The sequence below is a fragment of the Lactuca sativa genome, chromosome 4, assembly GCF_002870075.4.
Source record: "Lactuca sativa cultivar Salinas chromosome 4, Lsat_Salinas_v11, whole genome shotgun sequence".
NCBI lineage: Eukaryota > Viridiplantae > Streptophyta > Magnoliopsida > Asterales > Asteraceae > Lactuca > Lactuca sativa.
Window position 1 is genome coordinate 57011274 of NC_056626.2, and position 17506 is coordinate 57028779.

Sequence of the window (17506 nt, forward strand, 5' to 3'; positions counted from 1 at the left end):
TTAAGCCTCATGTTCGCCCCAAGCCAGCCCCCATTCACCCTCAGAGCTCCCAACCCTCGTTCAAAGCTTATTTCCTTGAGAGGTTGAAGCATTTTTGTGTGTTCTTGAAGGATTTGAGAAGGAAGTGGAGTAGATCAAGAGGAATGGAAGGAAGCCAAGCATCTTAGTGTCCTCTCAGTGATTCCTTTGAGGTATAACCCGTTTTCCCTCTGATTCTATGCTTATTACTCCATTAAGTCTTTCTTGAGCCTTTCCCCAAGCTTGTATGTGCAATATAATTCGTAATAAGTTGATTGGCCTTTAGATCTAGGCATGATTGAGCTCCAGGAGCTCAAATCTGTTGCCTTTATGGACCCACATTGCATGAAGACCCTAGATCTACCCTTTTGGGTGCATTTTGAACCCTAAAACCCTTATTGGCGAATATCTACACGTAAAGTTGGAAACTTTACGTGTGATTCATGCTCTAGGAACCCAGATCTGTGAATGGAAGGGACTGGAATCGAGCAAAACCGCATAGTTAGTGGTTGCATGGCAACGACTCGGCGAGTCGTTCATCTGACTCGGCGAGTCTGCTCGTGAGTCTCCGAGTTTGTCCCCTTTTCGTAGTGTCGAGTGTGAGCAGTGAGTCACGGGGTGTGACTCAGTGAGTTGGAAGCCAAACTCATCCATGAAGGAACTCGGCGAGTCAATGCCCTGACTCAGCGAGTTCAAGGCAATCTCCTTAGATCAAGAACAGACTCGGCGAGTTGTCCATACAACTCGGCGAGTCGCAGCATAAGTGTTCTTCGGATGAAGATGAACTCGGCGAGTTGTTCATACAACTCGGCGAGTCGCAGCATAAGTGTTCTTCGGATGAAGATGAACTCGGCGATTTGTTCATATAACTCGGCGAGTAGGATGAAGGGCTTGAACCTCAGTTTAGAAGGAGAACTTGTCGAGTCTACGCCTAACTCGACGAGTAGGGACGGGATTCAGGACAGCCGATTTGATAGGGACTCGGCGAGTTGGCGAGCCAACTCGACGAGTCGGGTCAACTGAAAGTTGACTCTGACTTTGACTTAGGGCCTGATTAGGGGTAAAATGGTCATTTTACCCAAAGGGCAGTTAGCAGTGTTTGATTGAGTATGTTGTGGGAATTACAGCCGGAGGATTTCCGGAGCAACAGCAGCAGCAGTAGACAGTCAGTTCCCGATCAGATCAGCAGCTACTTCGAGGTGAGTTACCTTCCAGTAGCGGTGGGTCTACGACCACAATGTCGGCCCACCGGTAGGAGTTGTATGTAGATGATTGTCACTGTGATATTCATCTAGGGATTACTACTACCTGTGTTATGTTTATGTGCTAGTATGATATGATGCTATGTGCTAGTGACAGTCGGGGGAGATAGTCCCCGAGATATCCGGTCGGTAGGGCCGAAGGGTTAGTCATACCCAGCCATGATAGATAGATTCTGATATTGTGATACATGTTATGTGGTAGTAGTAGAGGGGAGAAATAGTTCCCCAGTATCCGGTCGAGAGGACCGAAGGGGAGGCCAGGACCCAGATATGCTAGGCAGTATCCGGTCGAAAGGACCGAAAGGGAGGCCAGCACCCAGATATGCTAGGCAGTATCCGGTCGAGAGGACCGAAGGGGTAGGTCGGGCACCCAGATATGCCTGACAATATATGTATGTCATGTGAGTATATGGTATGTGGTATGATGGGGGAACTCACTAAGCTTTATGCTTACGTTTTTCAGTTGTTGTTTCAGGTACCTCTTCAGCCAAGGGGAAGGAGCAGGCGCGGTAGCGGCTCATCACACACACACTCTTGTTTCCGCAGTTATGAGTTTATTTTGGGATTGATACTCTGATATTTTGGTTGTTCAAATGTTGTGGATTTCAAATTTGGTTTTCGATGTGAAATGGTTTAATTAAAAAATGTTTTACTTATTAATGTTTTCTAAGTAATGTTTTAAAAACGAAATTTTTGGACGTGAAAATTTGGGTCGTTACAAGTTGGTATCAGAGCCCTGGTTTGAGGGATTCGGACACACCTTCGGGGGTGTCTGAACTCAAATCGAGGGATTAAAAGATTTTCTAAAAGGAAATGTTTTCAAAAAATCAAGAAAAAGGGATTTTGAGAAAGAACGAAGTGTGTGATGTGCGCGACCGGCCGAGCTCAAGTAAGTATTCCCCAAAGTGCCCATACAAGTTTATGTTATGTTTATCAGCTTTTGTAGAACAACATGCTAGAATAGGACTAAAGATCTAGGAGTGATGCCTTATGTGCCTGCTTTATGTGTTTCAGTTGTATGAGAATTGCATGCTAGTATTGAGTAGACAGCGAGTAGGATAGCCTGATTAGGTTATGCCTGGTAATATGAGCTTAGCATTTTATGCTAGTACAGTTCCTGTAAACAGATAGAGTTGATTGAGATTGTTACCCTTGTCTGAATGCTGCTTGCTTCGTGCTATGTGGGACTCTGAATAATGGGAGTTAGCCATTAGGCGAATACGTCATGTCACATGTGATCAGGGTTGAATAATCTTAGAGTGCCGGATTTGATCCTACTGCGCAGCTCTTGTTTGAGTCCAACCATTGTAGGGACGAGTCGGGTACTCGAAGGATTATCTGAGCCTCGTCACATGTGATGGTATTCGGGTAATGGCTAATTGGCATTACAAGGAGGCCTGCAGCAGCTCAGGACTGGATAGAGTAGAATCAGAGATTTCCCTAGGGCAAGCCTAGGATGAGTATAGCAGTGATCAGCAATAGTGAAAGGGATCTGGTGGAGTCGAGGCATTCCTTGAAGAAGGTACGGATAGATGTGGAAGGTAGTATGGGCCCGTACTACTGAAAGCAAAGGATCCGTACCCGAACCAAGGAAGGCCAAGATAAGACCAGGGAACTTGTAAATAGCAGTGATCCCTCAGGAAGTATCGGTATCACTAATGATTGTTATTATGTATTGCAGAATGGTGGTACTTCGATCGAGACCGATAGATGGCGGTTCAGGAGAGGGGTCAGGTTCGGGATCAGGTTCCGAGCCGGTAGATGAGGGACTACGCGAGTTCATCGCGTCAGAGATCACCAGGGGTATCCTTGAGTCAACTCCCATTATCTTTGGGTCGATCAAGGAAGGGATCATCGAGTTGATGGAGGATCGCCTCAGGGCGTTCAGGAGTGACATGGCATCTGCCCAGTCGGGATCTCGCACGCTGTCCTTTAAGGACTTCAGGGGCAGTGGTGCGCCGGATTTCCACGGGGTGAAAGACCTCATTGCTGCCAGGCGATGGATTGCAGACATCGAGTCTGCACAGTTGACTAGCTTCTGCCCCGAGGGGTCGAAGGTGAGGTATGCAGCAGGATGTTTACGAGACCGAGCTCGAGATTAGTGGGAGTCAGTGGGTGACTCGTTGGGAGCCTCAGTTATCGAGGCTATGACTTGGTCGGACTTTGTGACCAAGTTCAGGGCAGAGTTTGCGCCGACTGTCGAGCTTCAGCAGCTGGCCAGGGAGTTTCTAGACATGAGACAGACGACGGAGACTGTGGCGGAGATCACCGCCAAGTTCCGGGAGAGGGCACTGTTGGTGCCCTAGTATGCGGGCGATGAGGACATGAGGAGGACCCGCTATCATGACATGCTCCGGGCTGATATCCGGGAGCACGTTAGTTTTTCAGCTTGCCCCACCTTGGACTCCATGATTGCCAGGGCGAGGGAGAGGGAGATAGATTTGGAGCACATCCGAAAACGAAAGGCGGAAGAGGGTCAGTCAGGAGGGGCTTCGGGGAAGAAGCCCAAGGGATCAGATGCGGGGCCAAAAGGCCAACAGGGACGGGGACGCTGCAGGAAATGCGGCAAGACGCACGAGGGGGCGTGCAGGTTGGGATCATCAGGCTGCTACAAGTGCGGCAAGTATGGGCACTATAGCAGGCATTGCACTGCTCCGGCAGCAGTTATTCAGACGTCTGAGTTGTTGTGTTTCCACTACAACCAGAGGGGCCACAAGAAGGCCAATTGCCCCCAGTTGACAGTTTCAGCGCCAGTGTAGGCGCCAGCTCCAGCGACTCTGCGGATCACAGATGGCCGGCAGGGCAAGGCAGAGGCTCCAGTGGTGAGGAGTCGGGCATTTTAGCTGACCGCCGAAGAGGCACGCGCCGCACCCGATGTGGTGACGGGTATGATTCTTTCCCTCTATTTTATTTTTATGATGTTATGATATTGATATGTGCTCCGTATGTATATGTATGCATTAGGATCATTCCATGTGAGCGGCATCCCAGTTCAGGTGTTGTTCGACTCGGGTGCATCCCGATCATTTGTTTCCCTTGCGCTTAGCAAGAAGTTTCATGAGTCTTCAGGCAAGTTAGATTGCCCTTTAGAGGTAGAGATTGCTGATGATCGATCGGTGCGAGCATCGATGGTGTTTCGAGATTATGTATTGCGTTTGTTTGAGGAGCGCTACTTGGTAGACTTGGTTCCCATTTCGTTGCGTGGGAACAAGGTGATTATAGGCATGGATTGGTTGAGCCACAATGGGGCGGTGATAGATTGCGCACAGCAGCTAGTGCGAGTCAGGACCCCAGGTGGGGGAGAGTTACTGATTCATGGCGAGAGGCCACAGTGTGGACCTACAGTCTGTTCGGCAGCGAGGGCTAGACGATACCTTCAGTAGGGATGCGCAGGATATGTCGCGTACGTGATGGATACCCGGGAGGCGGGTAAGGCGACGGTGAGTGAGGTCCGGTGGTGCGAGATTTCGCAGATGTTTTTCCAGAGGAGCTTCCTGGGATACCTCCGGAGCGACAGGTCGAGTTTAGGATTGACCTCGTTCCTGGTGCGGCTCCGATAGCCAAGGCACCGTATCGGTTGGCTCCCCCTGAGATGCAGGAGTTGTCTACACAGATGCAGAAGCTGTTAGACAAGGGATTCATTCGACCGAGTAGTTCACCCTGGGGAGCCCCGATTTTGTTCGTGAAGAAAAAGGATGGGTCGCATCGGATGTGTATAGATTACCGGGAGCTGAACAAGGTAACAGTGAAGAACCGTTACCCACTCCCGAGGATTGATGACCTCTTTGACCAGCTTCAGGGAGCATCTTGGTTCTCCAAGATTGATTTGCGTTCGGGTTATCATCAGATGAGGGTTAGGGAGGAGGATACGCAGAAGACCGCGTATCGGACGCGCTATGGCCATTATGAGTTCATGGTGATGCCGTTTGGGTTCACCAATGCTTCTGCCACATTCATGGACCTCATGAACCGCGTATGTAGACCGATGCTGGATCGGTCTGTGATAGTCTTTATCGATGACATCTTGGTTTATTCCAAGACACAGGAAGAGCATGAGGAGCATCTAAGAGAGGTATTGGAGACCCTGAGGAAGGAGAGATTGTATGCCAAGTTCTCCAAGTGTGAGTTTTGGTTGCGCGAGGTGCAATTTCTCGGACACCTTGTCAACCAGAACGGGATTCTGGTAGATCCGGCCAAGGTCGAGGCCGTGATGAGATGGGAGGTTCCGAAGTCTCCATCTGAGATTCGGAGTTTCCTAGGGTTTGCAGGCTACTACCGGAGATTCATTCAGGATTTCTCCAAGATAGTCGTACCCCTGACACAGCTAACGAAGAAATTTGTGGTCTTTCGGTGGGGATCCGAGCAGCAGGCTGCGTTTTAGACACTGAGACAGAGATTGTGCGAGGCGTCGATCTTAGCCCTGCTAGAGGGCGTAGAGGATTTTGTGGTTTACTGTGACGCGTCCATTTCAGGGTTGGGCACGGTACTGATGCAGAGGGGGCATGTCATTGCTTACGCTTCGAGGCAGCTCAAGCCTCACGAGGCGAACTACCCAACGCATGATTTGGAGTTGGGGGTGGTGGTGTTTGCCCTCAAGATTTGGCGGCATTACCTCTATGGGGTTCGATGTACCATCTACACGGACCACAAGAGTTTGAGGTACCTCATGGATCAGCCGAATCTAAACATGAGGCAGCGTCGGTGGTTGGACGTGGTGAAGGATTATGATTTTGAGATCCTTTACCACCCGGGAAAGGCCAACATGGTGGCCGATGCACTTAGCCGCAAGGCGGCTCAGATCAAGGATATTTGCATGAGGATGACCGTAGTGACTCCCCTGTTGGAGCAGATTTGGGAGGCTCAATAGGAGGCTATCAAGGAGGAACATCGGAAGAGCGAACGTATGGTGGGTCAGGTTTCCTCCTTCGATTATGATAGCCGAGGACTATTGACACTACACCGTAGGGTGTGGGTGCCGTATCATGGAGGCATGCGCCAGATCTTGTTGGAGGAGGCGCACAAGTCCCGATTCTCTATTCATCCCGGGGCGACGAAGATGTATAGGGATCTTCGTCCAGATTATTGGTGGCCTTGCATGAAGTGGGATGTGGCATGGTACGTCGAGTGGTGCTTGACCTGCAGGAAGGTCAAGGCCGAACATCAGAGACCGCATGGCAAGATGCAGCCGTTGGATATTCCACTGTGGAAATGGGAAGATATCACGATAGATTTTATCACGAAGCTTCCCAGGACTGCGCGTGGAGTAGATTCGATTTGGATCATCGTGGATCGATTGACCAAGAGTGCTCACTTTATCCCGATTCAGGAGAGTATATCGGCCGAGAAATTGGCCGACATCTATATCAGGGAGATCGTGGCGCGGCACGGGGTGCCAGTATCAGTTATCTCGGACAGGGATGTGCGTTTTACTTCCAGGTTTTGGAAGAGATTTCATGACGAGTTGGGCACTCGTTTGCATTTTAGCACCGCCTTTCACCCGCAGACGGATGGTCAGAGCGAACGGACCATCCAGACTTTTGAGGATATGTTGCGGGCATGCGTGTTAGCTTTCGGTGGTACCTGGGATACTTATCTTCCCTTGGCTGAGTTCTCGTACAACAACAGCTACTACGTGAGTATTGATCGTCCCCCATTTGAGATGTTGTACGGTTGGAGGTGCAGGACCCTGATATGCTGGGGTGAAGTTGGCCAGAGAGTCATGGGGAACACCGAAGTTGTGCTCAAGACGACCGAGAGGATCCAGCAGGTTCGGAGCAGGCTTCAGACTGCTCAGAGTCGGCAGAAAAGCTACGCCGACAAGCGCCGATCCGACCTGAAGCTCCAGGCGGGGATATGGTTCTCCTGAAGGTGTCGTCGTGGAAAGACGTCATTCGATTCAGGAAGCAAGGCAAGTTAGGCCCGAGATTCATCGGACCGTTCCGAGTTGTGGCCCGGGTGGGCAAGGTGGCGTATAGGCTAGATCTGCCAGTCGAGCTCAGCCAGATCCACAGCACTTTCCATGTTTCTCAGCTGCGGAAGTGCCTAGTGGACGATTCGGCAGTAGTGCCGTTAGACGATATACAGGTTGACGACAGCCTGAATTACATTGAGCGCCCAGTCGCAATCCTCAACAGGAAGTCGAAGGATTTGAGGAACAAGAGGGTGGAGCTTGTAAAGGTGCAATGGCAGCACCGCAAGGGTTCGGAATGGACTTGGGAGTCGGTGGACGAGATGATGGAGCATTACCCCGAGCTGTTTCAGGATTGAGCAGCAGACTTCGAGGACGAAGTCTAAAATAAGTGGGGGGAGATTTGTAGCACCTGGTTCCTGGTACGTAAATCTTATTTGAGTATTTTCCATTTTTAGCCTTGGACTCGGCGAGTCATAGGTCCGACTCGCCGAGTAGAGACGGGACCCGGGACACGTTTAAGTTGGTGACTCGGCGAGTCACCGCTGTTGGATGAAACCCTAAGTTTCAGGGGTTTGCACCCTATTTAAGCCTCATGTCCGCCCCAAGCCAGCCCCCATTCACCCTCAGAGCTCCCAACCCTCGTTCAAAGCTTATTTCCTTGAGAGGTTGATGCATTTTTGTGTGTTCTTGTAGGATTTGAGAAGGAAGTGGAGTAGATCAAGAGGAATGGAAGGAAGCCAAGCATCTTAGTGTCCTCTCAGTGATTCCTTTGAGGTATAACCCATTTTCCCTCTGATTCTATGCTTATTACTCCATTAAGTCTTTCTTGAGCCTTTCCCCAAGCTTGTATGTGCAATATAATTCGTAATAAGTTGATTGGCCTTTAGATCTAGGCATGATTGAGCTCCAGGAGCTCAAATCTGTTGCCTTTATGGACCCACATTGCATGAAGACCCTAGATCTACCCTTTTGGGTGCATTTTGAACCCTAAAACCCTTATTGGCGAATATCTACACGTAAAGTTGGAAACTTTACGTGTGATTCATGCTCTAGGAACCCAGATCTGTGAATGGAAGGGACTGGAATCGAGCAAAACCGCATAGTTAGTGGTTGCATGGCAACGACTCGGCGAGTCGTTCATCTGACTCGGCGAGTCTGCTCGCGAGTCTCCGAGTTTGTCCCCTTTTCGTAGTGTCGAGTGTGAGCAGTGAGTCACGGGGTGTGACTCAGTGAGTTGGAAGCCAAACTCATCCATGAAGGAACTCGGCGAGTCAATGCCCTGACTCAGCGAGTTCAAGGCAATCTCCTTAGATCAAGAACAGACTCGGCGAGTTGTCCATACAACTCGGCGAGTCGCAGCATAAGTGTTCTTCGGATGAAGATGAACTCGGCGAGTTGTTCATACAACTCGGCGAGTCGCAGCATAAGTGTTCTTCGGATGAAGATGAACTCGGCGATTTGTTCATACAACTCGGCGAGTAGGATGAAGGGCTTGAACCTCAGTTTAGAAGGAGAACTCGTCGAGTCTACGCCTAACTTGACGAGTAGGGACGGGATTCAGGACAGCCGATTTGATAGGGACTCGACGAGTCGGGTCAACTGAAAGTTGACTCTGACTTTGACTTAGGGCCTGATTAGGGGTAAAATGGTCATTTTACCCAAAGGGCAGTTAGCAGTGTTTGATTGAGTATGTTGTGGGAATTACAGCCGGAGGATTTCCGGAGCAGCAGCAGCAGCAGTAGACAGTCAGTTCCCGATCAGATCAGCAGCTACTTCGAGGTGAGTTACCTTCCAGTAGCGGTGGGTCTACGGCCACAATGTCGGCCCACCGGTAGGAGTTGTATGTAGATGATTGTCTCTGTGATATTCATCTAGGGATTACTACTACCTGTGTTATGTTTATGTGCTAGTATGATATGATGCTATGTGCTAGTGACAGTCGGGGGAGATAGTCCCCGAGATATCCGGTCGGTAGGGCCGAAGGGTTAGTCATACCCAGCCATGATAGATAGATTATGATATTGTGATACATGTTATGTGGTAGTAGTAGAGGGGAGAAATAGTTCCCCAGTATCCGGTCGAGAGGACCGAAAGGGAGGCCAGCACCCAGATATGCTAGGTAGTATCCGGTCGAGAGGACCGAAGGGGAGGTCAGCACCCAGATATGCTAGGCAGTATCCGGTCGAAAGGACCGAAGGGGAGGCCAGCACCCAGATATGCTAGGCAGTATCCGGTCGAGAGGACCGAAGGGGTAGGTCGGGCACCCAGATATGCCTGACAATATATGTATGTCATGTGAGTATATGGTATGTGGTACGATGGGGGAACTCACTAAGCTTTATGCTTACGTTTTTCAGTTGTTGTTTCAGTTACCTCTTCAGCCAAGGGGAAGGAGCAGGCGCGGTAGCGGCTCATCACACACACACTCTTGTTTCCGCAGTTATGAGTTTATTCTGGGATTGATACTCATATATTTTGGTTGTTCAAATGTTGTGGATTTCAAATTTGGTTTTCGATGTGAAATGGTTTAATTAAAAAATGTTTTACTTATTAATGTTTTCTAAGTAATGTTTTAAAAACGAAATTTTTGGACATGAAAATTTGGGTCGTTACAAAACATGTACTTATAGGATTTGGCAACTGAATGGGTATGGTTGTGTACATTCAGTGGCAACCATTTCTTATGTAAACAGAGATGTAGAGGCATTTATTGATCCTTTATATCATGCTTGCATATATATGAAGACCTACAAGTACTCAATAGAAAGCATGAATGGGAGTGTAATGTGGGCCCCAACAGATTACATACCACCTTTTCCACCATTGAAAAGAAAGATGCCAGGGAGACCGACTATTAAGAGAAAGAGGGACAAAATTGAGGTTAGTGGATCACGTAGAGTATCCAAGATAGGAAAAAAGATTGTATGTGGTGTTTGTAAAAAGGCAGGCCACAATAAGTCAACCTGTGATGCAGTGTCAAATCCCCAAAAAAGTCAAGTAAAAAAGAGGAAGTTTGAAGGTGAATGTGATAGTGGTAGTGCATTGAAGAAAGGGAAGGTTGAAGTTATTGCATTGAAGAAAGGAAAGGGTCAAGTGCAAAGGGGAAATGGTGTAACAAATGGAAAAGGTGAAGGTGAAGGTGGAAGTGGAATTGGTTTCAAAATAGGACAAGGTGAATGTGGGTCAATAAGTGTTGTGGATAAGAAGAATAGCCAAAAAGAAGGTGCAGTCAAGTTAAGGAAAAAGTCAGAGAGGATAATAAAGAAAAAGTTACAAAAAAAGTTCAGGGCAAAAACGGTGAAGGTGATACATCAACCAAACCAATGGACTTGGATTAAAGGTATTTTGTTTATGGAGTATGTAAGTTACAGTTAGATGTCTTTATTTCAGGTTTGTTATGGTCTTGTTAAGTTTCTTAGTGTGTCCTTAAAACACCAAGTTATGACATTAATGAATGCATGGATGTTTGTTTTTTGTTTGTAACATGAATGTTTGTTTGTAAGTTTAAAACATAACATGAATGTTAGTTTTTTACTGTACTTTGACATAACAAACATGTTTCTTTATGATTGTACAATAAATATGAATGTTTGTTTGTAAGTTTATAACATAACATGAATGTTTTTTTGTGATTGTAACACGAATGTTTTTTATGATTCTAAAACATATATGACAAGGTAATTCGACAAAACAATGTACTTTCACATAACAATGTACTTCCACATAACAATGTACTTCCACATGAACAAATCAATATACGGTTAACATAACAAAAGGTACTTCGACTACATAACTAAATATTAGAATAACATCATATGCAAAACAATGGTTAATAGGAACTACATTTCATTTCATTCGTCAAAGAGGGCATACATTACAACCGAGGTTATTGTGTTACCAAACCCCCCCCCCCCCAAAAAAAAAAAGTTGGTTTTAAAAACCCTAACATCGTCAACACGCACCACTTATCAAAATAACCAACATCACATACCCTAATACATACATATTATACTAGCAGATGACGCACTTAGAAAAAAACAAACAACCCGAAAAACGCTAATCGCCATCGTGCTACCTACAGACTAAACTACACCCACCAAAAACCCCCAACCAGAGCTTTCGACGCAAACACAAACCCCGATCAACGACATCACCGCAACTCCAACAGCAGCCATCACGGTCACGATCTTTTTCAAGTACCGTATTTCCTCCCTAAACTCGTCAAGCTGTTGTCGCATTTCATCTCTCATTTCTTCAATTTGCACTTGGGTTTCCATGGCGTGAAGCTCGTAATCAGTTGGTACGTCTAGGTCCGAAACTCTGAAACCAACATAGGAGAAGCTTTGTTGTGAGGCCATCTTCTTGATTTATAAGTAGGAAAAGATAGAAACCGCTTGTATTATGTGAAGGTTACGGATTGGGGTAACAAAATGGGTGGGGAACATGATTTTAAGGTATCCCTTCAATTTATAGGGGGGGGGGCATTGAGGATGACTTAGAAATCTTAGGGACCAAGATTGCAACAATAATAGTCCACGGTAGAGGCCCATGTCACAAAAATATGCTTTATACCTTTTACAATCGATAAAAGGATGTAATTAAACGGTCGTATTAGAGTTTATTCCTTTAATGTACAAAAAAATAGTTTAGTGACCTTTTAAAACAAACACGATAAGTTTGATGGGCTAATATGACATTTTCCCACACGAGTTTCACGTCGTGATACCTATATGGTCACAACATAACGACCAAATTTTGGCAACTATATATACTTCGGTCTTTTATTCGAATAGAGGACTTATGGATAGAAACCTGCGCGATTGGAAAGCGAAAAGTCTCCTTCTAAGATCCCTTGGAAGCCTGAAGAACATTATAGATCCACAGATTAAGAGATTGAAGTAAGATTTCATATCATTCATTCGGTTTTAGATTTGATCATGTCTAGCTTAGTTTTCTATGTGTTCATGTGTTTTTCTTCTGCTATCATGAGCTAAATTCTTAGACTTTTGTTTAGTAATGATGAACCCTAATACTATGTGATAGTTTCTCTTTTCATGGATTTATGGAAGTTTGTTTAGCTTGTGTTTGATATATCAAAACCTAGTATGTTAATAGTTTCAATCTTTGTTGCTTAGATTCCAAGTTCAGTGTAGTTTAATGATCACTTTGATTGCATTAACTTGTTTACCTAGTTGTTTTTTAATATTAAATTGATAGTGCTAGTGATTCGCCAAAATCCTAGATTAGGTAATAAAAATAGTTGCGTTAACTGTGCTAGAGAGCATAATTAGATCATAACTTGTGTTTTGATTACTTGTCTGAATCAAAGATAATTAATCTTAGATTTATCATTCATAGCCCAATAATCTTAATAATTAATTTAGTGTCCCACTTGTGCAAGACCATTGCATAGTAGTTCATGAATTGGTGAAAACATTAGGAGATCGAACCAAGACTTCTAATTACATTTATATTGGTAATCAACTAAGTTAATCCATGTGTAGGAACTATTCATAGGAAAAATGGTGAGTCAAAGCTACACAAAAGTGTCTTAATTCTATAAATATACAATCATCTTTATTTGTTTGCTTTAGTTTAAGGAGAAAATGTCATTGTAGCCCAAAAAAATTACAGGTTTTGGTTTAAAACGTCCCTATTGTTTTTGTTTTTTTTTTTTTTTTGGTTTTCTAAGTGCATAAACTGTCATTTCACCGGATAAATAGGGACTTTTACCTATTTTAACAGGTGCTATGCCTAGTCACCATCCAAAGTGGATACTGAGTCAACTCAAGATGAACTCGGATGACACGTCAATGAGTCAAGGAAGGGTTGCTTTACTTGGGCCCTAAGGGTTGGTTTGGTCCTATAGTATATAAGAGAAGGAGCTCTTGGACAAAACCCTAACATGTCGTTATCATTTTCGGCCAAACACAAGCTAACAACCACTCGACAAAAATCCCTTTATCCATCCACTTTATTCCATGGAGCCTACCCCACCACCCTCACCAGACTTAATAAACTCGATAAACTCAAGAGACGGGTTGAACCTAAACGATTTTCACACCATTTTCTGCGATTGTGGAGAGAAGATAATGGCATAAAAAACTAAGGTCGATCATTTGAAGGACGAGAAGGGTCGAGACTTTCTTCTGTTGAGGGTGGATGTGCTCAACATGCAGCAAAGGTTCGAGCACATTGAGAAGAAAATCAAATCTATTTCTTTGTTGGTTGTGGGTCTCGTCGTCGTCATGTTCGTCTTCATGGTTCTCCTGCTCCACATCATAATCAGCAAGTGAATCATATGGGTTGTGGTGGTGTTCCTGACTTGCGTATATATTATTAGGCTTATGTTTGTTTAGGTAGGTGTAATGGTAATCTAAGGGTGGTTGTAATGAGGATATTTTGAAGTCATGTGTAACTGCGACAAACATTTTGTTAACATATTATATATGGTAATCGATGAAGTCCTCACAGGCATGTTTGGTTTATAATCATTTTCTTGTGTTCATTGTTTGTTTAAGTTAATGCTGATTAAATTTTTTTGGTGAACCCTCTGTGACCGTTAGTGAGCCCAAATTTGGTTCTCAAGACTATTGAATCAAGGTAAAAACCAATATTGAACCAAAACTTTGGACATTCAGACTCTTTCATATGAACCTGAATTTGGTTGATTCTTCTTCCTGCGTCTTCTTTGTTGGGCACAAGAATCAACTTATTTGGAAAAGTATAGCCTGAGAAAACTTAAATTTTCCAGACTTGTTTTTTCTTAATAGCTATGTGCAAAAATATATATATACTTTAACTCTCTCATATAAACTCAAATTGATTTGATACTTTTGTTGTGTGTTGTTTGATGTCTTCAATTCATCACGTAATAAGCAACCTCTTTTTATGATGTACTTAAGCTTGCATTCTATAGCCTTAAACATGGGTTTTTGCACACAAAAAAATGATAAACAATAGGTAACCTGATATATCAATGGTTTGAACTCAACTCTCAACTCTGAAGTACAATATCCATGATTGTATGGGTATACAAACTTTTTGGTATGTTGATGGGTCTTAAAACTTATCATAGAAATGATAGAGAGGCTAATGTCTAAATGTATACTCCTTGATATTCACCTAGCAAAGCACCCTATTAGGGTAATTCACTAACTTGACCCAACCATAACCCAAACAACAATATGAATCTGGCATATTAGAAGTGTACATACAGGATCTTGAAATTGACCTTGACTATTTTTTGACTGATTTCAGAATTGGTTTGATTTTGTAAAAGTTGATGTGGGAATCCTCATTTAAATGGAAATGAGTTACCCCCCTTAAATAATGACGGAGCTTTTATATGGGCATCGATGTGGGACGTGCGTCCCCCGTTAGAAAAATAGAATACATCGTATCGAAGACAAGATTCAACTGGAGACCTTAGTTATAAATTCCCAACCACCTGAAGAAGTTGCTGCTTTTGGTAGAATTGCGCAAAACTTATTTATAATGTGTTCCTAAAATATATTTTTTTTTAATAATTTACACAAATTGGTTTGGTTCGGTTTTACCGAACCAAATTTTAGGGTTTTGAAAAAACAGAAACCAAACAGCAATTTCATGTTCGGTCTCGATTTTTCAGTTTGCAATTCGGCTTTTACTCATCCCTAACATAAAAAGTTTTCAACATATCGAAGCCTCACACCCCTAGTCCTTTAATTTTAATGTTTTGACCACCAATTTTAATTTTTCCTAAACATACGTCATGTTTTTGTTTTAAATTTTGTCATGTTTTAATGGTTAATCACATTAAACCATCTATTTTTGTTTATCCCATGATTGATTAGGTATTCAAAACTAGATTAAATGTTGTCAATCTTAAAGTTTCAAAATGTGGCATGTATCAAATTTAGCTCCACATACAAAGAAGTTGAATATAAGCTTCAAAGATTGTCTTGTAACTAATCAGAACTATTCATTTATTCATTTGGGATTTGTTGAACATTTTATTATTTGTTACTTCCGTTCTATGCATGATCGACATGGGTTTTCGCATTCATATAAGACATGTTCTAGATCTGCGCACAATCTAAATAAAACCAGAGATTTGTTGTTAATAAAGGGGTAGGTTTGGTAAGACCTAACCCGACAAAAACAGAAGCGGTTTGACTAAGAGTATTGAATACATTTAACTATGCACATTGATACATCACAAAATGAAAACTCTACAATGTGGAAACAACTTACCCCCTAGATCAAAAAACTCTACAATGCCACTCGTCACTCCCTATTCCACATGACCTTGCCCAATATTTTAAATAACATGAGGTGTGGCTTGGCAGCAACATCAAAGCCTAAGCTTCAGGAGAAATGGTGAGTCATGATGTTTTTTAGGGCACGACTTAAGGCATCAACTTTGTATATAATTCTTAATTTTATATATACATATATATGATTCTACTATTATCCAATTTTTTATTATAATTTATAATTATATAAATACAAATTACTTAAGACGGTGTTTTTTTGACATGTCGTTGGATGCAAGTCTTGGAGCCATAACGAGTTTTTTAGAACATTGATATTGCCTCTCCACCTCCTAACTCTGACTCTTTCTATTTTTTTCACTTTTTCCTTTCTTCCCTCCCAATTCCTGCTTTTTGCAAGCACGTTGTTGGGATGACAAAAAACAAGTTAAGCACTTCAGACAAATATCAAAACAAACTTCGGTGAACTTGCGGAAATAAAATTTATGAAAAATGTAAATCAAGTGAACACAATATTTAACGTGGTTCAGTGAATGTAACTTATGTCCATGGGGGGGGGGGGGGGGGGGGGGGGAGAGAGAGAGAGTAATTTATAAATTACAAGAACAATTACAATCACACAAAAGTTACACCTCACTTGAACTCTCAAAACAAAAGAATCTATCTTGCTTACTAACCGGTGAGCATCAACCAAAACACATGATGACTCATCATGTATCACAATGTTATGTGGGTGCTTCTAGAATCTTCAACCTCATGAGCATCTAGGGATGAGCAGTTTTTCCTAAATCTCGATCTCGTACCAGTACCGTACCGGAACCGGTACCGAACTGTACCGAATTTAAAAATATGGGAAGGTACTTGGTCCTCAAAATACATGAAATTCAGGAATCGGTACCGCCGGTACCGGTACTAGTACCGAAAACCGGTACCATTCCTGGTACCGGTACCGGTGATGTTAATTCGGTTCGGTACTCGGGATTGATTTTTGACCAAATTCGGTTTTCGGGAAATCGAGAACGGTACGGGTCGGTACCGGTTCCGTCCCACGCTCATCCCTATGAGCATCAACCAAAACACATGATGACTCATCATGTATCATAATGGTGCATCATGATGGCGCATCAGCCACGTGTAGATGTGGCAATTGTGTCGTGTCGGGTCGGGTCCTTGTCGTGTCGTGTCGAAACACTAACAGGTTGAAAGTGTTTGAGCTTAACCTGACCCATTTAATTAACGTGCCGTGTCGTGTCACCCGTTTATTTTCTTGTCGGGTTTCATGTTAGGGGTATACCTTGAAATATGTCGTATCATGTGAGGTTAAAAGATTGAGCATGTTGAAAGGGTAGGAGTTGAGTAGGCAGAATGGAAAAACAAGTAACTTGGAGGCGGAATAAATGAAGTTATATCAAGTTCAGATGACGAAATTGAAAGAGTGGGAGCTGGGGAGGCAGAAGATAAGGTTATGAGGATGAGAGAGTGGTCAATGGGACTCTATTGTTTAGGAGAGAATGGAAAAACTGAAAATGAAGTATTGATTTTGACTGCTAAGTTATTTCAACATTACAAAATGACTCAATTTGAAGGTTTTCTTTTACTTATGGTTTTGGTTTTGTATCTTTCTAGTTTATTTAAATAATTCAAAAACTTGCATTTAAATAAACGGGTCATTTCGAGTCATATTCGAGTTGAAATTCTCAACCCTAACCTTACACGTTTAATTTTTGTGTCGTGTCGTGTCAACCCGTTTATTTAAACGGATTGAAATATCTTACCCAAACTCATTTATTTCGTGTCGAGTTCGTGTCGGGTTTCGTATCGTGTCAATTTTTGCCACCTCTATGTGGAACATCATCTATGAGCATCTTCATTCTTCTAAGCAACATTTGAACAATCTTAAGCATCCTAGTGTACTTGATATCTGAGTGGCGCATCAGGAGCAATGATGGTGCACCATGAACATGAACCTTGGTGGAACATCATGCTCCATAATGGTGTATCCTCCTCTTGAATTATGCATCCACCTCTTGAATGGCATATCTTGTCACTTGGTGGCATAT